General features: G+C 48.3%; 1 pseudogene; it reads left to right on the plus strand.

The window, feature by feature from the left end:
• Nucleotides 1–23,611, plus strand: part of LOC141726816 (protein patched homolog 1-like) — a 162,844-nt pseudogene that overhangs the window by 30,079 nt on the left and 109,154 nt on the right.

The following is a 23,611-nucleotide window of genomic DNA, read 5'->3' on the forward strand; positions in this document are numbered from 1 at the left end:
AGCTTTCTCAACAGCAGCCTCTTCTTCTTATATCCAGCTGTGCTAATAGCTGCAGAGGCAAAGTCTTCTTTCTGTGAGTTACAATTAGTTAAACAAGAAAGGCCAGGCTGATTTTAACATGAGATGAATCACATCTATTGCTTTTTACTTTTTTGGCAACATTTAACTGTTTTAGCCTTACAAACCCATTATTCAGGAAAAAAGAAACAACTTCTTTTTAACAGCAAACAAAACAAAAAACTTCTTACTTAAGAAAAATAAACCACTTTGTGAGGTTTGGAGAGTCAGCAATCTCTGCTTTGATTTTATCTTTTAGTGCTAGCCCCCTCCCCCTCTTTTCACAGCCTTACTGTCAAACCGCTATTCCTCACCCTTACCCCGCTGCTGCCACTTAACTGCAGGGCCCCAGCCGGTGGGAGCAGGGGAGAACAGCCAGGGGCATGGGGACCCTGGGGGCATGCTTTGGGTCCCTTTTGCCCCCTCTCTCTCCTTCTCTCTCTTTGTCTTTCCTTCTCTCTCTCTTTCTCTCTCTCTTTCTTCTCTCTCTCTTGACCCACTTACCAGGGCCGACGCTGCCATCCTGGACTCGAGATCCCGATAGTCTGGAAGCCACCCTGGCAGTTCTGCCACTGGGCCAGCCTGCTCCTGGCCGGCAAACCTGTGTAATCTGCTCCCAGCACCGCTGCCAGATCACCTCCATCAATCGGTCCCTGCCGCAGTCCCCGAGACCCTGCTGCTCGTAGGGAGTGGTCAGACACCTCCCAACCTTGGCAACCCCAAATTTGGAGTTCTCAGGTGCTCCTGACATTCTTTTTCTTTCTTTAGTCAACTTATCCTCTTTTCCCTTCAAGGAGGGCCAGTTCTGCTAAACCCTTTCCGCACCCCAGTTCAGCTCTTAACAACCACGTGTTAAGACACTTCCCTGCCTTTCATGCAAAAAAACCCCACATTCACACTTCTGCTCTCTTCTAGCACCAAGATGTCATCACTCCACATTCAAACATCCCAGAGTCTGCTAACCACCCTCCTACTTCAACTTCTTTCTTTCTTCTCTTCTTACTTTCTTTTTTTCTTTGATTCAACACACCTCAGGCTGTATGAGGTGTACCCAACTAGTTTACTTCCAAAAGTAAGCTTACAAGTTTCTTTTACTAGGATTGCAGTAGCTGTTATAACTTGAATACATACTGGCTAGCTGTGGCTTACTGGGTCTAACATCGTTTATATATAAGCTACTAGAATTTTTTTACTCTTCCTCACTCCTGAATTAAAATTTTATGAGCTACTCCATTTTCTGTATTTATATATAAATGATAAAGGATTTTTATAACAAGGGTAAGCATAAAGCTGCTACTTAGGCTAGTTTTAACTTCAACTCTTTTAATTTAACAATATCTTTCTTGGTCCATTTTATATCATGTCCCTCTGTCAATTTTTCATACACAAATTTTACTGCCTGTGTGTACCCTTCAATCCAAATCTATATTTTTTCAATAACCCCAGTAATTTTCTGATCTTCCTCTTTGAAGAGGGAGGGAGAAGGGATAAAATTCCTGCAATTCTCTCATGGTTGAGTTTCCAGCAACCTTTATTTATTAAGTGCCTAAAATATTTTACCTCTGGTTCTACAAATTATGGTTTCCCTTTTGATACCCTTAATCCTCTTTTCCCCGAGAAAATGTAAAAGTTGTATAGTAGCCTCTCTCACTTCAGCTTCCCTAGATAGTAAAAGATCATCCACATATTGGATAATTTGTATTCCAGGAGGAGTAGGGAAATCTTGTAGTATTGCTTCTAAAGCTTGCCCAAATAAGTTTGGGGATTCTGTAAACCCCTGTGGTAACTTTGTCCATTTTAATTGCTGCTTTCTCCCAGTTTTTGGAACTTCCCATTCGAAGGCAAAAATATCTCATCTCTCCTTGGCTAGTAGGCAAGGCCAAAAAGCATCTTTAAGGTCCACCACACTAAACCACTGATGCTGGCATGGGACTTTACTTAGAAGCGTATAAGGATTTGATATCACTGGGTAGCGAGTCCAAGTTCTTTTATTAACCTCCCTTAAATCTTGTACTAGTCTATAACTCCCATCGGGCTTCTTTACTGGGAGAATAGGGGTATTATGAGGAGACATACAAGGTTCTAATGTCCCATCCTTTATTAGTCCTTCTATTACTGGCTTCAAACATTCCCTTCCTTTTAAAGATATAGAATACTGACATACATGTATAGGACAATCTTCTCTCTCAATTGTAACCCTTATGGGGTCAATATTTAATACTCCCCTATTTCCTTCCCCAGCCCAAACTTTCTTGTTGATTTTTCTTCATCCTCTTGGCCAAGTTTTAAAACTCTAGCTGTCATTTTCCTATCTTCTGGTATAACCCCTATTCCTAATTTCAATTGTAAGTCTCTCCCCAATAAGTTGCTACCTGCCCCTGGGACCAAAAAGACATCTCCCATCCAAATTTTAGTTTCCCCCTCAATTACCACATCTTTAATGACTGGAACTGTAAAACTTTCTCCTTTTGCCCCTGTTACTTTCACTGTATGTTTGCTCACACTATAACCTTTTGGAATATTTAACAGGCAGGTTCTTTCTGCCCCTATGTCTACTACAAATTCCAATTCTTCTTCTTGGGGATCCACTTTTAAAGTTCTCACAGGCCCCAGATGGTATTTTTTCCCTTAAAAAATAGAGCTTATGACCTCCCTATTCCTCCTCTGTGCCCATCTCTTTAAAGATTTTCAGGTCTTCATCCGCTTGCTTAGGACCATTTTCCTATTTCTCCTAAATTTGCTTATCTATTTAGCTGGAGTTTCTTCTTTTCCCTCTAAAAGCTGTCCCTTACAAACCTTTTTTTTGTTTATTTTTTTTTTGCATTTCACCTTTGATATGCTGCCTCATTTATTCCCTTGATTATGTAATTATGATAATTATTCATGTGTTTCCTCCCCTCCTCATTATTTTGACCCCACTCAGGAGGTACAGTTGGCATTTTCCCTTCTCTGAGGGTCCCTGCGGATTATTTTTTTTCCCAAGATTTTATTCTAGCTGCTCTGATTAATTGCCTTTCTTCCTGAGAAAAATATTATTTTCATTATAGACCACATCTCTTCTCAAGTATAAATGTTTGGAGCAACAAATTGGTCTAATTGTTCAGCTATGCCTATGGGATCCTCAGAATATCCCTTTTATTTATTTCTTAAAATTTCTGGCCTCAGACAAAGCCAAAGGGGCATTTAGAAACCCCAGTCTGCCCCCTCCTATGGGAACCTTTCTTAATTGAAATAGACCAATCCCGTTATCCCATTCTTTTTGGATTTTTATCTTCTATAGCCTTTCTCCCGTATTTTTAGGAAGAATCAGGAGAGGGCTTTCTTTTAACTGAACTTTTAATGCTTTGATAAGGTGATTCCTTTAGAGAGAGAGAGATCCCCTGACCAGCCGGAGCTGTGGTTACCAAGGGAATGGAGCTCGGGGCAGGATGGGGGGGCTCGGCATAGTGCCAAGTCTCGGTTATCCGAAGGTGGGGTCTGCAGGCGGAATCGCCCGAGGAGGGTGTTCCAGTGCAGACCAAGCTGGAGTGTGGATAGCCCCCCACATGGCTAATGGCAGCTGGTCTGCCAGAGACAAAGCCGGCGAGAGACCCCGCTGCTGCGGAGGTAGCCGGCCCGGGCAGGGCAGCTGGGGATGGGACAGACGGGGCAGACGGGACCCGCCCTCGGTGCGGTCCACAAGGTGGCCACGTTTTCGCACAGCAGGACAGACCCTCACCTCCGCCGTCACGAGCAGCGGAGCGGCCGCGGGCCAGGCAGCTGGGACTGGGACAGATGGACTGTGCTGAAGCTGGCACAGGGGCTGGGGGGGGTGGTACAGCCACGAACGGGTGGGGGAAGAAATGGAACAGAGGAGGTAATGTCTCTGACCACAAGCAGCCCAGGGACAGATGTCTTCTTCAGAATGTCAAAATTCCTGAAGGCAGCAGGAGAACAATACCCCATTTACCTAAGAATAGACGTGGCCATGGCGATGATCATCAACCTCCAGGGTAATCCGGAGACACTCAGATGATCACCAACCTCCAGGGTAATCCAGAGACACTCAAGAGTAATCATCGCTGGACTGATACCATCCATCGAGATAACAGAAGTCACCAGAAAAATACATCTGAATACACGACTTCCCCACATGATCAGCGCCTGCCACTATTCAGGAAACAGCAACTGTCCAGCCCTGCACAGTGAAAGAAACTCTCATGCATATGTGGGGTTACAAAAGAAATCGGGGCACCTCTGCCTCAGGCATAAAAAACTGTATAATACAGCCCTGCTTGAAGCGGCACGCTTGAACAGAGGGAGGTCTGATGTGATAGAAGTTGGATCTATGTTCATCCAGCGCCGATCCCAGACTCGACGCTATCTCTGTGGCTGTGGTGGTTTCGAGGACCATATTTTGGTCACGGGAAAATGATAAATAAATCTTTTTCGCACTTTTGATAATTTGGCTTTTGATTGATCCTTTAGAACAATCATGTTGACCCCGACGTGATCTGAATTTGGCATTCAGGGGCCCCTCTCTGGTCAGGAGGCACCCCCGCTGATTTCAGCGGCCTGACAGGATTGGGAGTCAATAAAACCAATCAGACACCGAACCAAAGCCAGAACCACAGCCAAAGAGAGGATATAAATTGGCCCAGAGATTTCGAGAACTCCGAGCGATCCAGAGAAGGATCTCTGGGGTCGCAGTGTTTTTTTTTTCACTCGGAAAATCTACGTGCACGAAGAATCCACACAGGAAAAGGAACCGTGAGTACTGTGTGGTTGAGTGGGGTGTGATTGAGTGTGTGTGTGAGACGTGCTTCTATCACGAAGCAAGTGTGGACCCCAAGATCACAGTTCCACTCTCCCGCAAGGGAAGTGGTTGGTCACGGGGGAAGCGGATTCTTTGGCTCATCACACACATGAAGCCTGAAACTCGGGGGGAGTTCAGGGGGTTCGATCACAGGTTTGGATCAGAAGGGAAAGGACATTCCCAAAGAGGTTATGGGAGCTGGCAAACCTTCTGGTCTGGAATTCAGGTAAGAGAGCTTGTTACCAGCCAAAAAGTCCATGAAACGGTTCTCCGTGAGGCTAAGTAAGCTGGTAGGTTGAAACAGATGTCAAGCACCAAACCAGTATCAGACAAGAGACTCTGGATTCGTGCCAAGAATCCCAGCCAAAAAGGACTTGAGATAAGGAAAATAGTGAAAGGGTTTTTTTTCTAAAGATGAGACTGAAAAAGAGTAAGTGCCAGAGAAAGCCCCAGGGAAACCCTCCCCAGGTTACTGAAAAGGTTTTGCCAGAAAGCCCAAGGAGAAGCCCGTTGGGGGGGATGTTAGAACATTGGGAAGACAGCCCCAGGAGGGTGAGGAAATCCATGGAAAAGATGATTCATTTTTGTATGGAAAAGTGGGGAGGAAAGGAGATCGCAAAATATGTGGTCTGGCTGGTTTTTTGGCACCTTCAAAATGGGGATGTGAGAGACCCTGTATGACCATGTAGTCGATCAGTACCCACAGAATTTTGAAAAGGATTGAGTATCCTTAGATGTGGAAAGTTGCTTGCTTGGGATTGTACCCGATCAGAGCCCACAGGCACTCAGCAACCTGGGGCAGGGAATGGGAACCACTGGAAAACCTTCCACCTCCCTATCTAGTCCCTCCGCCCCAGCCCGCACAAGCCCAAGTACCTCAGGTATCCGCGCTGCTCCCAGAGGCATCGCTCCTGCAGGGACAGGCTTTGTCACCTCCGCTCCCACCGGAGCTGGCCGTGGTGCCTCTGAGTCCACCGGAGCAGGCAATAGCGCCTTCCTTCCCATGTGAACGGGCATCAGTGCCTCCGCTCCCAGGCAAGCAGCCCCAGACCCCGCCACCGCCCAAATTTGAGGAGAAAGAGATCCTTCCCACGAACCAAGCTAACTCTCCTCCAGCCCATCAAACGAGGTGAAGGACGAGGAAAGTGACCACTGGAGATAGTGGAGATGAGGAGGAAAAGCCCAATCTCTTCCCTTTAAGGGAGGTACCAACAGCTCCAGGAGTCATCGGCTTTGTACACCCGCCGATCGACACTGGAGATGTGAGGGCTTTCAAGAAAGAAGTGGGAAAACTGATGGACAATCCATTGGAGGTGGCAGAAAGATTAGACAAGTTCCTAGAGACCAGCATCTACACTTACGAGGATCTCAATGCAATCTTGAAATTGCTGTTCAACAACGAAGAAAGGGAAATGATCAGGCAAGCCACGATCAGAGACTGGGAACACAGGAACCTGCAGGGGGAGTGAGGGGATCAGAGGTGGCCAGACCAGAAGCCGTCGTGGAATGCCCAGATGGAAGAAGGTAGACAGAAAATGATAAATCTTAGAAATATGATGATACAAGGTATTCGGGAGGCGGTGCCAAAAGGGAAAAATATAAGCAAGGTGCTCAGAGAATGCTAGGGAAAGGACGAGACACCCACAGAGTGGCTGGAAAGGCTCTGGAAAAGCCTCAGAATATATTCTGGGAATGTCCCTGAATCCCCGATTGGGGCGGTCTTGTTGAAAACCCAATTTGTGGCAAAATCATGGGAAGACATAAGGAAGAAATAAGAAAAGATAGATGGATGGCAGGATAGAGAATTTCAGGAATTGCCCCGGGAAGCCCAGAAAAAAAAAAGCAGAAAATGCAGGCGAAAGTGCTAGTGGCTGCAGTGAGGGAGGCCCAGAAACAGAAGCAGGTCCAGGACTCGGCAAAGTCAGCGCTGTCGAAGAAACAGATCCCTTCCCAAGGCAAGGGCTGAAACAATCAGAAAAAGGACTTTTTGTGCTATTACTCCAAGCAGAAAGGATACATTAGGAGGAATTGTCCCAAGAAGGAAAAAGATGAGAAAATGTTTCAGGAAGATTAGGGGTGTCAGGGGCTTTTTAGTCTGGGGTCTGGAACACCGAGGAAGCACTTGATAAAATTGAGACTAGGACCCCACTGGCAGGAGGTATGGTTTTTAGTAGATTCTGGAGCTGAACAGACCACAGTACAGCTGTTACCACGAGGGTGCTCTCTGAGCGATGATGCAATGATGGTAATCAGAGAGAAGGGGGAACCATTTAAGGTTCCAATCATAAAGAATGTCGAAATAGAGACAGAAAAAAAAAAGTGTTTAGGAAACAGGTTATTAATAAAAAGTGGCAGATTTCAATTTGCCAAGAGGGGATTTGATGGTGGCGTTGGAAATCCGTTTAGCAGTGCAAGATTCCCAGCTCAAGGTGAGATTGTATCAACTCACCACTCAGGATGAGGAGAAAATTAATCCAAAGGATCCGTATGTCCAAAGGGAGACTGGAAGTTTGGACATAGAGCCAATTCATATTGAAATTGAAAGGCCAGAGGACCCCATTCAGGTCAAAAAATACCCCATCCACATGGAAGGGAGGAAGGGGTTGAAACCAGTGATTGACGAATCTGTGAAAAAGGAATTTTGGAGACGTGCATGTCCCAGACATAACACCCCGATTTTGGCAGTACGGAAAACAGATGGTAGCTACAGGCTAGTGCAAGATTTGAGAGCTGTGAATCAGAGGACCAAGACACTGTTCCCCATGATCTCGAATCCTTACACTCTGCTGAATAACATCTCTCCTGAGGATACATGGTAAAGTGTGATTGACTTGAGAGATGCTTTCTGGACTTGTCCTTTTAGCGAAGGACAGCAGAGATTACTTTGCATTTCAATGGGAAGACCCAGAAACTAACAGAAAGCAACAACTCAGATGGACATCGTTGCCTCAGGGCTTCATAAATTCTCCAAACCTGTTTGGACAAGCACTCAATCGAGTGCTGAGTCACTTTGTGCCAACGAAAAGAACAAAATTCTTACAGTATGTAGACGATTTGTTGATTGCAGGTCTGAGAGAGGAGGATGTAAGGACGAGTACCATTGAGCTTTTAAACTTTCTTGGGGAAAAAGGGCTAAAAGTGTCTAAGTTGAAGCTGCAGTTCACAGAGCCCGACGTGAGATATTTGGGGCATTGGTTAACCAAAAGGAAAAAGAATTTAGATCTTGAAAGAGTGGCGGGGATTATTGCCCTGCCACCCCCATGGACAAAAAGAGAAGTGAGGCAAGGCAGTTACTGGGGTTGTTGGGATATTGCCGGCAATGGATCGAAGGATACAGTGAGAAGGTGAAGTTTTTGTATGAAAAACTCACCACGGACAGAATCAAATGGACAGAAAAGGATGAGGATGAATTTAGGGGAGTCAAGGAAGCACTCATGGAAGCACCAGTGTTGAGCCTCCCTGACATGAAAGGGCCATTTCAGCTGTTTGTGGATGTGAGCAGTCACACAGCTCACAGCATGCGAACACAGGAATGGGCTGGGGCCAGGAAACCAGTTGATTACTTGTCTAGGCTTCTGGACCCTGTAAGCAGGGGTTGGCCCACGTGCTTGCAAGCTATCATAGCTGTGGCATTGTTGGTGGAAGAAGCCAAGAAAGTAACTTTTGGAGCACTATTGGTAGTATTTGTGCTGCATAACATGCAGGTTATACTACAACAAAAGGCAGATAAATGGCTCATGAACGCTTGGTTGCTAAAATATGAAGCCATTTTGATTCACTCGCTGGATTTAGAATTGCGGACAACCGCGCAAAACCGGGCTCAGTTTTTGTTTGGGGAAGCCTCGGAAAAGCTCGTTCATGACTGTGTGGAAGCGGTCAAATTGCAGACCAAGATAAGACCAGATTTAGAAAAAGAGGAATTGGACGAAGGGGAAAAATGGTTTGTAGACGGCTCAAGCAGGGTGATTGAAGGGAAAAGGGAATCAGTACATGCAGTCATGGACGGGAGAACAGGAAAGGTGATAGAGGCAGGTCATTTGAATGCAGGATGGTCAGCACAGGCTTGCGAATTGTATGCAGTTCTGAGAGCCTTGAAGGGACTTAAAGGAAGAAAGGGAACTATTTTCACAGATTCTAGGTATGCCTTTGGGGTGGTTCACACATTTGGGAAAATTTGGGAAGAAAGGGGTTGATCAACACACAAGGACGGGGACTGATGCACGGGGAATTGATCCAGTACATTCTGGAAGCGATAAGGGAGCCAGAAGAAATTTCGGTTGTCAGTGTGAAAGGGCATCAGGTAGGGATGCAGTTTTGAACCCGGGCAAACAATTTGGCAGACCAGGAGGCAAAAAGTGTGGCATTGATGATGGTGAGTACCCCGGAGATCAAAGGAATCGAGATCCCAGACAACCCTCCTCAACGCTCCCAAAAGGAGATTGAAAGTTATGGGAAAATAGGGGGAAAATTGGAGGAAGGTAAGTGGAAATTACTGGACAGGAGAGAACTAGTCTCCAAAGGCTTTACCAGGACAATCTTGAGGAGATTGCATTAGCAAACACATTGGGGGGCTCAGGCCCTAGCAGAGCAATTTCTGAAATTTTTCGAGTGCAGAGGAATTTATGAATTGGACAAACAGGAGGTACAGGGATGCCTGATCTGCCAGAAAATTAATAAGGCTAAAGCAAGACAGGTAATCCTGGGAAATCGTCTGTCACCCTGGTTTTTTAAGATTTTCTAAGCCTTCTGCTGTTGACATTCTTGTAGTGAACTTTCTCACACACTTTCTGTAAATAACTCATTATTCTGCATTCCTTTATGGAGGAGGAGAAAGTTATGGTCTGTTGGTTTGACCAGTGTCATTGGAGAGGTGGCACTGTCACCCTCCAATCTGCTGTCACTTTTGGAAAACTATAAATGTTGGAGTCAGAAAATAAACTGCCCTTTTTTCTTCACCTGGAGAAGGAGCGGTGTGTGCTTGTGTTTTTTCGTGTCCTATAGTGACATCTGGTGACGCCGAAGTATACTGCAGCCTAGGCTGGGACACAGTGCAGATTGCCGGTGAGGTCGTATTGTCCTCCTGTCTTTGGTGCTTTGCGTGCTGTTCTTGTGGTGATGGCAACCTCTGTGGGTTTCGAGGAGGATTTCCTTGTTTTGGACCTCTGGAGGGGGGTCCTGGAGTGGAAACAGGTTTCCCTTTCCTGGAGTGATTTTGAGAGATTGATTTTGTGGACCCGAGAGCAGGGGTTCTTTTTGGACCCTGCGAAGGCATTCTCCAGGGATGCGTGGTCTCTCGTGGCGGTCCGCCTCATGGAGGCCCTCTTTGATGATTGCACCGTAGATGTGGGATCACTGCTGGTGCAGTAGAAAAAGTATGAGGAGCTTTGTCAGGGGTCTGGTTCTTGTACCCCTCGGAGTTCTCAGGGGAGTCCTTCTGTCTCGGACGTGGACGAGGGGGAGTTTGAGTTTCTGTCCGATGTGGAGTCCTCTCCCCTGCCCCGGGACGGTGTGCTGGGGGATGGCGATTGTTCCCCCGGGGTGGATTGGGCTCCTGGCCAGCTGGTCCCGTATCCGGGGGACGGAGCCCCGTGGGCTTCTGGGGGCTCTGTGGATTCGGCAGGCCGTCCTCGCCCCTCCCCGCCCTGCGCGGGCGGTGGGGCGGGGGATGTGCTGCCCTCTCTTTGTGCCTTCCCGGCCATTGAGGGTCATCCTCCGCCTTGGCTTGAGTCTGATTCGGTGAGGACTTTTTGTCTGAACTGCAGTGTTTCCACGATGTTCCCCATGAGGGCAGCGGAGGCAGGTTTGCACATCTCTGAGTCGGGCTCCTTGGCGGGGGGGGGGCGACTTTGCCCATCTCTGGGCCTGCGCAGCCTGCTGGGCATGCACAGCCGGTGGAAGCAGCCGGGAGCGCGGCGTCGGTCGGCGTTCTGTCTGACCCCGCTCCGGTGGGTGGGCAGCCCGCCCCTCTCCGCTCGGTGGGGGCGGTGCCCGCTGTGGAGTCTTGCGGCTCAGGACGGACGCTCATAGGGGGCTTGCCGGGCTCCCTTGTGCCGCCCCGCGGTGACTCGGCTCCGTGGGCCGCGCCTGTCTCGGTGTCCCGCCCCTCCCCCGTGTCTGGGGCCAGGGCCCCGCGCCGGTCTCCTCCCGGCCCGCACCGGATTTGCGGGCTGTGCCGGCACCTGCGTCCGCCGAGGCGCCCCCTGCCGGGACTGCGGCGCAACAGGGCGCTGAGGTATTTACCTTTAGCGCAACTGCTGAGACGGCTGGTGGGAGGCTGGTGGGTGCCCGGGGCCATGGCGCTTCCTCGTCGAATTTGTGGACACTTCCCTCGTGCCAGGTGACCGTGCGTCCGAGGAACCCCGAGCATTTCTGGCGAGAAGACAAAACTAAGACCAACGAGATGACTGAGCCTGTCTCCTTGCGGTATCTGCAGGGTTGTGGAGCGAGCTCCTCTGGCTCTGCCCGTGCTGCAGGGGGCACAGGGGCAAGTGGTGTTTACCTGGTTCCCAGTCAATCATCTCCTCTTGTCCCTCTGGGGCCCAAGGACCAGGACACAGAAGGTGCGGTGGCTTTGTCAGGGGGTTCCCAGGCTTTCCCTGTGCTCAGGGGTATTACTCCTAACACCCACGAACCCCTTTCATATAAGCTGGATAGGGAAGCCCATGAAGTGGCCGCTTAGCACGGTTTGGGGTCTACTGAGGTTATGCAGACTCTCCGGAGGATTGCTATGGACATGCTGACGCCTCACGATCTCCGTCATGTGGCGGGCTCTCTTTTTGACCCTGTGCAATATGATGTTTTTGAGATCAAGTGGGCTCGTTTGGCAGCCAAAGCGGTGGTACAGAATGCTGCGCTGACACCGCAGGACCCCAGGCGTGGGGTTTTCTCTGACATGCTGTTGGGAACAGGGCTTTATGAAAATGTTCAGGGGCAGATTGGATTTGATCCCCTTGTGCTTGACCAGTGCCACATGCTGGGCATGGCAGCGATTGTTCAGACCCTGGAAATGGCTGCTCTGAAGCAGCCGTTTGTGACCATTGTCCAGGGGGATGATGAGCCTTTCATGGCATTTGTGGCAAGGCTGACTGCATCTGTGGAGAGGCAGGTGCCTGATCCTCTGGCAAGGAGGGTGATGATTGCAAACCTTGTGAGATGTAATTGCAATGATGGTTGTAGGAGGGTCATAGTGGCTCTGCCTGGTTTTCCTACTGTCTCCCAGATGGCGGAGGCTTGTGTGGACATTGACCCCTCGGGTCAGAAGTTGGCTTCCGTGGCTGCTGCTGTGCAGCCAGTTTGGGCGGCACTGCAGGGCAAGCGGCCACAGCAGGGGCCTGCGAAGGCTGGCAAGAAGCGGGGGAAGAAAGCGCAGAAGGTCAAATTCCCCATGTTCTTGAGCGCCCGGTGTGGTAGGCCGAATCACATGTCCAATGTTTGCAAGGCAACTCTTTGTGTTAATGGCCAGGTTTTACTGGGCTCTGGAAATGTCAAGCGGAGCGCACAGGAGGTGCGCGTCCAGACACAAGCTTCTCTCCAGACCCAGGAACCGAGGGAGATCTCCTTTGCTGGCTTGCAGCCAGCACTCGCGGATCAGCTGGTGTGGATATCTGCACCGCAGCAACAGTTGTCTTAGAATCTTGTAAAATACACAAGGTTCCCCTGGATGCCTTCGATCCCTTGGGTGGGGGCATGAGTGCTCTCCTTATGGAGAGGTCTAGTGCCACCCTTCAGGGCATCATTGTGCACCTGGGGCTCATTGATGCGGATTTCACAGGGCAGATTTGTGCCATCATCTCCACGCCCACCCCCCTCCCCCCCGTCACGATCCTGAAAGGGACGCAACTTGCTCAACTGGTGCCTTTTAAGTCCTCTGTTCACAGGACAGCTGACTGGTCACGTGGAGCTGGTGGCTATGGATCCACTGGGCCGCCTCAAGTTCACTGGACTGCTGTCCTGACCAAGGACCGTCCCATGATGCTGTGTACCCTGTCTGTTCCTGGTGCGACGCTGTCGGAAATCCACCTCCGTGGGCTTCTTGACAGCAGTGCTGACATCACAGTTCTCTCCCTTGATGCCTGGCCCCTGGAGTGGCCCTTGGATCTGGTGGAGACGTCTGTCGGGGGCCTGGGAGGGACGGCACAATGCTACGTGAGCCAGCGGCCCGTGCTGGTCGTGAACCCAGAGGGACAGATGGCCTGGGTTAGGCCTCATGTTACTTCTACTCCTGCCAACCTCTGGGGGAGGGATGTTCTATCTGTCTGGGGGGTGCGCATCAGGACAGATTTTTGATGGGGACCACTGCAGTGAAGGGCGCAGAGTGTCCTACGCCTCCTATATGGTGGCTGGTGGACAAACCTGTCTGGGAGAAGCAGTGGCCCCTCCCTCAAGATAAATTGGTTGCCCTTCAGAATCTGGTGCAGGAGCAGTTGGACCAGGGTCATGTGGAGCCTTCTACCAGTCCCTGGAACACTCCTGTCTTTTGCATCAAAAAGAAATCTGGGAAATAGAGGTTGTTGCAAGACCTCCGAAAGGTTAATGCTGTGATGGAAAGAATGGGAACATTGCAGGCAGGCATGCCATCGCCTACCATGCTTCCCGCAGACTGGTCGGTCCTCATTGTGGATCTGAAGGATTGTTTCTTTACAATTCCTTTGCATCCCGATGACAGACCAAAATTTGCCTTCTCAGTGCCAGCAATTAACGAGACTGAGCCCGCACAGAGATATCAGTGGAGGACGTTGCCTCAGGGCATGCGCAATTCTCTTGCCATATGCCAAAGGTATGTGGCCCATGCCTTGTCTAGAGTTCACAAGCAGTTTCCTGATGCATGTCTGTACCATTATATGGACCACATTTTGGTGGCCACGTTCACCCTGGATGAGCTGCTGAGGATTCAGCCTTGGTTGCTCGATGCTTTGCATGCTCATGTACTGCAGGTGGCTCCAGAAAAGGTTCAATAACAACCACCTTGGAAGTACTTGGAGGTCAAAATTCTGGATCAGACGATCCGTCGCCAGGAGGTGCAATTTGTGCATTCTGTGAAGACACTGAATGATGCTCAGAAATTGGTAGGGGTCATCACTTGGTTACGTCCGTACTTGGGACTAACCGATGCACAGCTGTCTCCTCTGTATGATTTGTTTAAAGGAGACTCTGATCTAAAGTCACCTCGCACACTGACCCCTGAGGCGCGTAAGGTGTTGGAGGTGGTTCAGCAAGCTGTTTCGGCTTGCCGAGTTTATCGCATTGATCCCTCCGTTGATGTCACTTGTCGCAGACATTTCTTCATAGAAATCCTTTCTTTGGGATTTCTCCTTCTTCTGGGAAGCAAAGGGCCCCAGAAGAAGAATGTAAACAATTGTTATCAGCTGTTGTGAAATGTAGCAGGTGTCCCTGTGATCGGCTCATCTTCCTTGTGTACCATTAAAGGCCAATCACAGGAGCAGCTCAGGGACAGATTCCCTGGGCAAAGAACTTTGTTATTCATTCTTTCTTTCTATTCTTAGCATAGCTGCTCTCTGCAACCTCTCTTCTTATTCCTTTTAGTATAGTTATAATGTATTATATATCTTATATGAATAAATCAGCCTTCTGATCAAGAAACAAGATTCTCGTCCTTCTCTCACCACAGTGACCGTCTAAGGTCGCTGTAATATCTGGTGACCCCTCGTGTCAGGGCAAAAATTAATTTGATAAAGACCAGAGGAGCAAAATTGCTGCGCTGGGTAAAATCCTGTATGTGTAGCATGTGATGGTTGCTTTGAAGTGACCACAGAAGTGGATCAAGCCAGGAGTTGCAGAACTGAAGATCCTGATTTGGACAGAGTTCACAGCCAAGGCTGACCACAAGTGAACCTTCTTCTGGAAAACCTTCAGGAAGATGTTCGGAGAGCTGGCCAGAGCAAGCTGGACACTTTCAAAAGGTACTGTTGGCTTTTCCCTTCCTGATGAACCAGCCCTTCGTAGTTTGTGGCGGTTGGTATGGCAGACACATGCCTTGGAAGAAGAGGTTCAGTTCTCCCCTTCAGAGGAGAAACTTATTGCCCTCTGGCAAAAATGGTGTAGAGAAGATGGGATTTTTCTGTCAGCAACAGATCTCTATGAGTTCTTTCGATGGGCAAAGCTTTTTGGATTCTTTACTGATGTCCTGTACGCCTTGGATGTTTTTGTCTGGGAGTGCATGAATTCCATTTTCCAGTCCGTCTGGGGCCAGGAACGTGTTTTGCCTTTTATCTACCCAGCATTTCTAAAGCTCTTCCCAGTTTTGAAACGGAGAGCAGCTATTTTTCAATGGATTTCTAACTGTTATGGACAGGCTCCGTTTCCACCGTCCCCGGTGGGAGAAGACCCGGCGGGGGATGAGTGGGGGCTTCCCAGCCCCCTGTCCTCAGCGGGAGAAGACCCGGCGGGGGATGAGTGGGGGCTGCCCGGCCCCCCCTGCTTCGCGGCGGGGGGGGCGAAACTGCGCCAAGCGAAGAAGTTTTTTTTACTCTTTCTCCGGAACCGGCGCAGACGGAACCTTCTCCTCCCCCCCCTTCTCTCTCTCCGGGGGGATGGGAGTGGGCGGTCCCGCTCGAGCCTGCGCGGGTGGTGCCGCCCCTTCCAGCGCTGCGTCCGCCTTCAAGACCTGCCTCACCGGCGCGGCCGCCACTCCAGGCGATCCCGTCTCCGCCTCTCCAGGCGGTCCCGCCCACGGCTTCACAGGCCTCCCCGCCCCTGCCAGCGCCTGCGTCTGAGAATGCAGAAGAGGCACTTCCTGTGGCTGCTGAGTTGCTAAGCGACGACGACGCGTCTCCAGCTTCCGGCTCAGCGGGGTAGTTGTTCTCTCCGGCCCCTCCGGCCCCTCTGCCGCTTCCATCGGCCTCTTCGCCGCCTCAAGCCGAGACAGTCCCTCTTCAGGATGGTGCTGGAGACGGCGCCGAACCTGCGGGACCCTCGGAACAGCCCGCGGCCACTCCTACATCCAGCGAGATTCCCTCCCCGGTTCCGGCTTCCCCCCCGCTGCCTGCACAGGCTGCCCCGGCAGTCCTGCCGTTGTCGGAGGCTGTGTCCTCCGTGTCGGCGTCAGAGACTGCCCTGGAACCGGCGGCTTGTTCGAGCTCGGACCATCCCGGACCGGTTGCTGTAGCAGCGGCCCCGGCGGCTGGCCTCCCCTTCCGTGGAGCGGGGAGTGCTCGCCAGCTGACTGTTGGGGCGATGTGTTTGCCTGCTTTCAAGATCAGCATTCTCGGCGGGCTGAGGGGTGTTTTTTCGGGGATTGTCCCATGGAGGCTGCCATCTCTGCCGCCTCTCTTGCGCCCTAGTGGCGGGGGGCAGGTGCATCCCGAGAGCTCTGCCTCTGATCTCCAGCCCGGAGGGGGTGGGGATGATGCCATGGGGCGGATGAGACACAAACCCAATGCATTGCAGGGGAAGAGGGCACAGATGGAGGAGACCATAGCTGGTTTGCTGTGGGAAACAAACATCTCCAGACCCCAGATGGGATCTCTGGGGAAGGCTTCTATTTCCCTGCTGCTGGCATGCCTCAGTGGTTTTGGGGAAAGGAAGCGTGTCACCACCCGTGCTGCCATTGTACTGGCAGCAGGGTGCAGGCCTGTGGGAATGCAGGGCCTGCCTCATGGGTTTGGCCTGGGCCGTTGGGCTCAGGAAGTTTTTGGGCCAGGGCCAGCATTTGGCCTCTTGGTGTTTCTGGGGGTTGAGGTTTCTCCTACTGGTCCTGGTCCCCCTTTGCGGGCCAGTTTTGGGGTTCCTGGTCCATCATGGGCCAGGGCCCCCAGGGCCTTTCCTTCTCTGGCACTGCTCTGCTCTGCTGCTGCTCTTTTCATTTTCGATCAAAAAAAAAAAAAAAAAAAGAAAAAAGAAAGAAAAAATTAAATAAAAAAGATTGAAAACAGTGGGCAGCAGCTCTGAAGCACTGAAGCATTGAAGGGCCAGAAAAGGACATTCTAAAGTTGTTCAAATTGTTTGAAATTGTTTGAAATAGTTGTAAGATTGTCAATATGTTTTTGATAACTGTTGATGGGACTTTTGCAGCAAGTCTCTTTTCAGGACCGAAAAGGACTCTCAGATATCCAAGAGAAACAACTTCAGCTCTTGGACTGTTCCTGAAACCCAGCTGCTTGGACTTGAATTCTCTTTGCATTGTTTTTTGCATTTTTTTAGATTGTAGGATTATTTTAGTGATTTATTAGTATTGTATATTTTACAGTTGAAGAAATCTCCTGCTCATTTCACATCAGCCTTTTTCTTTTAATTTATACAATTTAGAAAGGTGAGATGTCGCAGACATTTCTTCATAGAAATCCTTTCTTTGGGATTTCTCCTTCTTCTGGGAAGCAAAGGGCCCCAGAAGAAGAATGTAAACAATTGTTATCAGCTGTTGTGAAATGTAGCAGGTGTCCCTGTGATTGGCTCATCTTCCTTGTGTACCATTAAAGGCCAATCACAGGAGCAGCTCAGGGACAGATTCCCTGGGCAAAGAACTTTGTTATTCATTCTTTCTTTCTATTCTTAGCATAGCTGCTCTCTGCAACCTCTCTTCTTATTCCTTTTAGTATAGTTATAATGTATTATATATCTTATATGAATAAATCAGCCTTCTGATCAAGAAACAAGATTCTCGTCCTTCTCTCACCACAGTGACCGTCTAAGGTCGCTGTAATAGTCACTGTGTTCATCACCACTCCATATTTGCATCCCATAGGCATCATTGGCCAATGGAGTGACAAATGGTCTGATTCCTTGCACATTTTGGAATGGGTTTTCCTGCCCCATCAGCCACAGAAGACGGCAACTGCATTGTTTGACCTGATTGCTCGCTTGATAATCAAATGCCGGCAACGGTGTTTGCAATTGATGGGTGCAGATCCTGCAAAGATCATACTCCCAGTGCAATGGGAGGATTTTGACTGGAGCTTTGCAAACAGTGTGTCCCTGCAAAGTGCTCTGGAAAATTTTTCAGGGCAGATCATTTATCATCTGCCCAGTCATAGGCTACTGCATATGGCAAAATTCACACAAATCTCTTTGCGGCACAAAAATAGTCAGGAACCCGTGCAAGGACCCACTGTCTTCACTGACGGTTACAGGGAAAACAGGAAAGGCCATTGTTACTTGGAGGGACATGTCGCAGACATTTTTTCATAGAAATCCTTTCTTTCACATTTGTCCATCTTCTGGGAAGCAGAGCCCCAGAAGAAGAATGTAAACAATTGTTATCAGCTGCTGTGAAATGTAGCAGGTGCCCCTGTGATTGGCTCATCTTCCATGTGTACCATTAAAGGCCAATCACAGGAGCAGCTCAGGGACAGATTCCCTGCACAAAGAACTTTGTTATTCCTTCTTTCTATTCTATTCTTAGCTGAGCAGCTCTCTGCAACTTCTCTTCTTTTTCTTTTGAGTATAGTTATAATGTACTATATGTCTTATATAAATAAATCAAGCCTTCTGATCAAGGAACAAGATTCTCGTCCTTCTCTCACCACAGTGACCGTCTAAGGTTGCTGTAATAGGGACAGATCTGAGTGGCAGGTTCTGGAAGGTCATGGGGATGGATCAGCCCAATTGGTTGAACTGAGGGCTGCTGTCATGGCATTTCAGAAATTTTCCCAGGAACCTTTCAACTTGGTCACGAATTCCACCTATGTGGCTGACATCGCACAGCGGTTGGGTCATTCGGTTTTGAAGGAGGTCAGTAATCCTGCCTTGTTTCATTTACTGAAGACCTTGTGGTGTGCCATTCAGGCCTGGGTTCATCCATTCTCTGTTCTGCCTGTGAGGAGTCACATCAATTTGCTGGGCTTTATAGTGGAAGGTAACGCGAGGGCTGACAAGTTGGCTAACCCAGCGTGGGTAGCGCCTCAGCCTGATACACTCGTGCAGGCCAAGGCATCGCATGGGTTTTTCCACCAAAACGCACGTACCCTGCAGAAGCAGTTTCAGCTGACGCCAACTGAGGCTCATGACATTGTTGAGTCATGAGATGACTGCCATGCACTTGCTCCGCCTTTGCCGTCAGGGGTAAACCCCAGAGGCCTTAGGGCCTTGGAGCTTTGGCAGACCGATGTCACCCAGATTGCCGAGTTTGGCCGGTTCAAGTATGTGTTGCCCGAATGATAAAGGACACAAAACTCAGATAAGTTTTGTGCGGCGCTTTATTGAAGGGCCCGGGGGCCTGCGGACTAGCGTCCCCAAAAACAGAACCCCAAAATTCACACATGGGTGTTTTCCTTTTATACACAAGCAATTCATAACAAAGTCTCCAAGAAACAGTGGCCCTTCGCCAAACTACGGACCCTTGTAATACATTCCCTAGTTCACGAGCAAAATCATAAATCTTCTACCTGTCCTATTGTATGCTATCCCCAAACCGGTTAGTCTTCTTACTCTCCTACCCTGGCTTAATGTTTATTAGGTTTCTAAAGCTACTTGCCAGGGTTACACAAAACTCAATCACATAATATCAACGGCTACAAAATTATTTTTACAAACCAATTCACACAAAACTCATAACTAAACTATAATAAAACATTTTGCTAAATTTCATTTCTTTTCCAACATTTCCCCCCTTTTGAGCATCCTTCAGTCCTGCTGCAAGGATGCTCAACCAACGGTATTGACAGTAACATCTTCATAGCAAGGTGGGGGATGTTCTTCGTTCTGCCGCCCACGGGTCATCACCTTCAGCAACCGGATAGATCGCTTCCTTTCCTTTTCAATCACACCTAAAAGACATCTATATACAATCCATATAGTCACCAAAAATACCAAAAGCATTAGTACATACTGTATAACGGAAGTAATCCAGCCAGACAGGTGAAGCCCCAAAGAATCAAATACTGCTCCTATCCAATTATGCTGTGCTTCCCTTTCAATTTCCTTGGTTTTTGTTTCCACTTCTGCCAATTGGGAAATATCTTTCTCCACTTCAAGTGTAACATTTGGAATGTGTCCACAGCAATGATCTACTCTCCTACTCAGGTAACCACAAACTCCATGTTCTTTTAACAGTAGCAAATCCAATGCCATTCTGTTTTGTAAGGTCATTCTTGATGTAGCTTGCAATTGCAAATTTAGATCTTTAAATCCCTTCTTAGTAGCTGCTGCCAATCTTTCTGTCTGTCCTAACAAGTTGTTGAGCATTTCCCTATTTCGATATGTTGCTATCGGAGGGAATAATGACTCTAATATCCACCCAAATTGTACTCCTGTGCCAGGTTCATGCCACAGCTCCTCTAGGGATTCTTCCCTCTTTTTGAGTCCTTTCCTTTGAATCAATCTATTCTGATTCCAGTATGGACACAATGTGGGAACCCCTAGGGTAATTTGTGTTACTGATCCATCTAAAGATAAATGTGTGGTCCACTGTCCGTGTCCCAACACCCAGACTAGATTTCCAGGACTGTGCACTGTAGTATATCTGCAATCTATAGGTCCATCCATTAACTCTCTGCTAACCGTGTGATTATACCCCCTACACTCACATCCCCATTTTAATGCCATTTTCACCGGTACCAATCCAATTCGGTCTTCCGGTGTATCACATGTAAAAACCTCAGTACAATTCCAATCCTCTTTCTGCGGTCTGAACTCTCGGGAAGATGTAGACGTGATGATGGCCCTATAATGTGACTGATTCTTTACCCCGACCATTGGATGCACCATTGTACTTCCCCAAGGTAACTATAGTGTTCCAAAACACTGGGTCCCCACAATGTCTTCCAACTTTTCCAGGTATCAAAATTCTGTGTGATATTCTGACAACTCATCTCATTTCGTTGGGATTTTGTTCTTATTCGTACTGTATTGCATGGCTCATCTACTGGGGTTGCAATCAAACACCTCCTGGTATTTTGAATCCAACCAAAATGATTTGGTTTCATTTCACATTCCTCTTTAGTCATAGCCCGAATGGTCATGCACAAATCCCTCCATACCTCTACTTGTTTAGGAACTGACTGGCAGGACCATGAAACATTCTTGAATGATTCAGGCATTTTGGTTACCGGTATTATTCCCCAGGGAATTGGTTCACCTGCAGCCTGTGGTAATGGCAGACAAGCTGTTATTTTAGTCACGTTCTGCATGATCCCAAAATCTCTAATTAATCCTACCACTAGGTTTTCCTGCTCAGCATTTCGTTCTATTGTATCATTAGCCTCCCGTCTACTCCTTCTACCGTGTCTCTGTGAGGATGACATCATTCTGTCATGCCTCCACCATGCATTCCCTATTCTAGGATTAGTGACATTCAACCACCCACAACCTTTGCCTCCCTTCTCCCACCAGCTCGTCCCGTCCTCTACTCTGTCCCAGGTCAGTTCCCTATTTTGCTTCCTCCCAGCAAGATCCCTTGTCCATGGCAAAACACTCCTACTCACTCTTTTGTAATCAAAACTATCCAGTATTTTGACCAAACATGTATATTCTCCCGTATCGTTTGTGGTTACCTTAGTAAGATTCAGTACCGTGTTTCCTTGTTGTTTATCCTGATCCCAACCGACTTCTGTCTTGCCTCGGCTTCTTTCAGCCCCCCGTTGCCATATTGCAATAACTTCACTGGCCTCAACTTTCTGGCTGTGAAACATAACACAAGTTAATTGAACATCCATCCCTTCCATGGCTGTAACCTTTGTTTCTTTAGCCTGTACTAAAATAGACCCTTGAACGGGTACCAGTGTCATGATTACTAGCAGCAATATAATTAAGAAGGCGGCTTTGTCTCCGGGTTGGAGACACTATCTGGGTTTCCCATTGGAACGGTGCCTTCTTTACCCTGGTGTAATGGATCCAAGCGTCTATCCCCTGGACCTTCACCGCCGTGTAGGTCGTCATCATCACCTGGTGGGGTCCGCTCCATGATTCCCGTAGCGGATCCGTAATCCACTTCTTGATGTACACTTGGTCCCCAGGCTGGATGTCGCGGACAGAGTTCTCCAGCGTGAGCGGTTTATTCCACTGTAACGTATTTCTTAAAGAATTCAAGATTTTATTAAGTGACATAACATATTCTGCAATTGCCTGATCCCCACTCACATGTACCTCCCCTTTTAATACAGTTGCATGATATGGTTTGCCATATAGTATCTCATATGGACTTACGCCTACCTTTTCCCTCGGTTTAATTCGAATCCTGAGTAGGGCCAAAGGCAAAGCCTGAGGCCAGTGCAGTTTAGCTTCCTGGCAAATCTTTTTGATTTGTCCTTTCAGAGTTTGATTCATTCTTTCCACCTGCCCACTAGACTGAGGTCTCCAGGGAGCATGCAAATTCCAGGTTATATCTAACATCCGTGCTAATTCCTGCACTACCCCGGCTATAAAATGAGGACCCCTATCTGACGACAATCCTAAGGGTACTCTAAATCTTGGTATTATTTCTTTTAACAAGGTTTTTACCACCTCCTTAGCCTGATTAGTTCTACACGGAAAAGCTTCTGGCCACCCTGAAAACGTACATACGTACACTAACAAGTATCTGTATCCCTGTGCCCTAGGCAATTCAGAAAAATCAACTTGCCAATAATCTCCTGGTTGTGGCCCAATTTGCAACTTTCCCATTTGTATTTGTCTCCTAACTACTGGATTATTTTTCAAACATACCGGGCACATTGCATTAACTCTTTTTGCCATTGTTAACATCTGATTAGAGATTATCTCATTCTTTAAAAATTTTACCAATGCTTCTGCCCCCCAATGGCATTTATTATGTTCTGATTCCAAAATAAATTTCATTATGCGAGTCGGTACCACTATTTGTCCCATCGGCGTAACATACCACCCGAGCTGATTCCTCTGTGCCCCTAGCAAGTTTATTAGTTTACCATCTTCTATTGAATATTTGGGCTCCTGATTCAGGTATGGGGTAGCCGGATTTGTTCTTACCGGTACCAATGCCATTTGAGTCCATACTTCCCGTGCCACTTGCCGTGCTGTAACATCAGCAAATCGATTTCCTCTGTAAACTTCTCCTTCTGCATTCTGATGTCCTCTAACATGCATTACTGCAACTGCTTTGGGACTATGTACCGCATCCAGTAGCTGTAGCACTTCCTCCCGGTGCTTGATATTGGTTCCCTGTGAATTCAAAAGCCCCCTTTCTTTCCATAACGCCCCATGCACATGAACCACACCAAAGGCATATTTAGAATCTGTCCAGATATTAACCCTTTTGTCCTTGCTCAAGTACAGAGCTCTGGTGAGTCCAATCACCTCTTCCTTCTGGGCTGAAGTTCCAGGTAACAAAGCCTTTGCTTCTATTACCTGATCCGATGTTACCACTGCATACCCAGCATAGCGAGTCCCATTCTCGACAAAACTGGATCCATCAGTGTATAGTTCCCATTCAGGGTCTTCCAATGGTTCATCCTTTAGGTCGGGTCTGCTGGCATACACTTGTTCAATTACCTCCACGCAATCGTGCACCAGTCCCCCAGCCTCCTGGTCACTGCGTAAAAACTCTGCTGGATTAACATGGTTAGTAGTCTTTATTTCAATATCATCCTGTTCTCTCAGGATAGCCTGGTATTGCAACATTCGACTTGATGATAGCCAGTGACCCCCCTTTTGCTCCAAAACAGCCATGACCATATGGGGAACAAACACTTTCATTTTTGTCCCCAAAGTCAATTTCCGGGCCTCCTGAATAAGGATTATTGTTGCCGCCACGGCTCGTAAACACGAGGGCCACCCGGAACTTACCAAATCCAGTTGTTTAGAGAAGTATCCTACTGGCCTCTTCCATGATCCCACCTTCTGGGTGAGGAC

This window comes from Zonotrichia albicollis, chromosome W, assembly GCF_047830755.1.
Source record: "Zonotrichia albicollis isolate bZonAlb1 chromosome W, bZonAlb1.hap1, whole genome shotgun sequence".
NCBI classification, from domain to species: domain Eukaryota; kingdom Metazoa; phylum Chordata; class Aves; order Passeriformes; family Passerellidae; genus Zonotrichia; species Zonotrichia albicollis.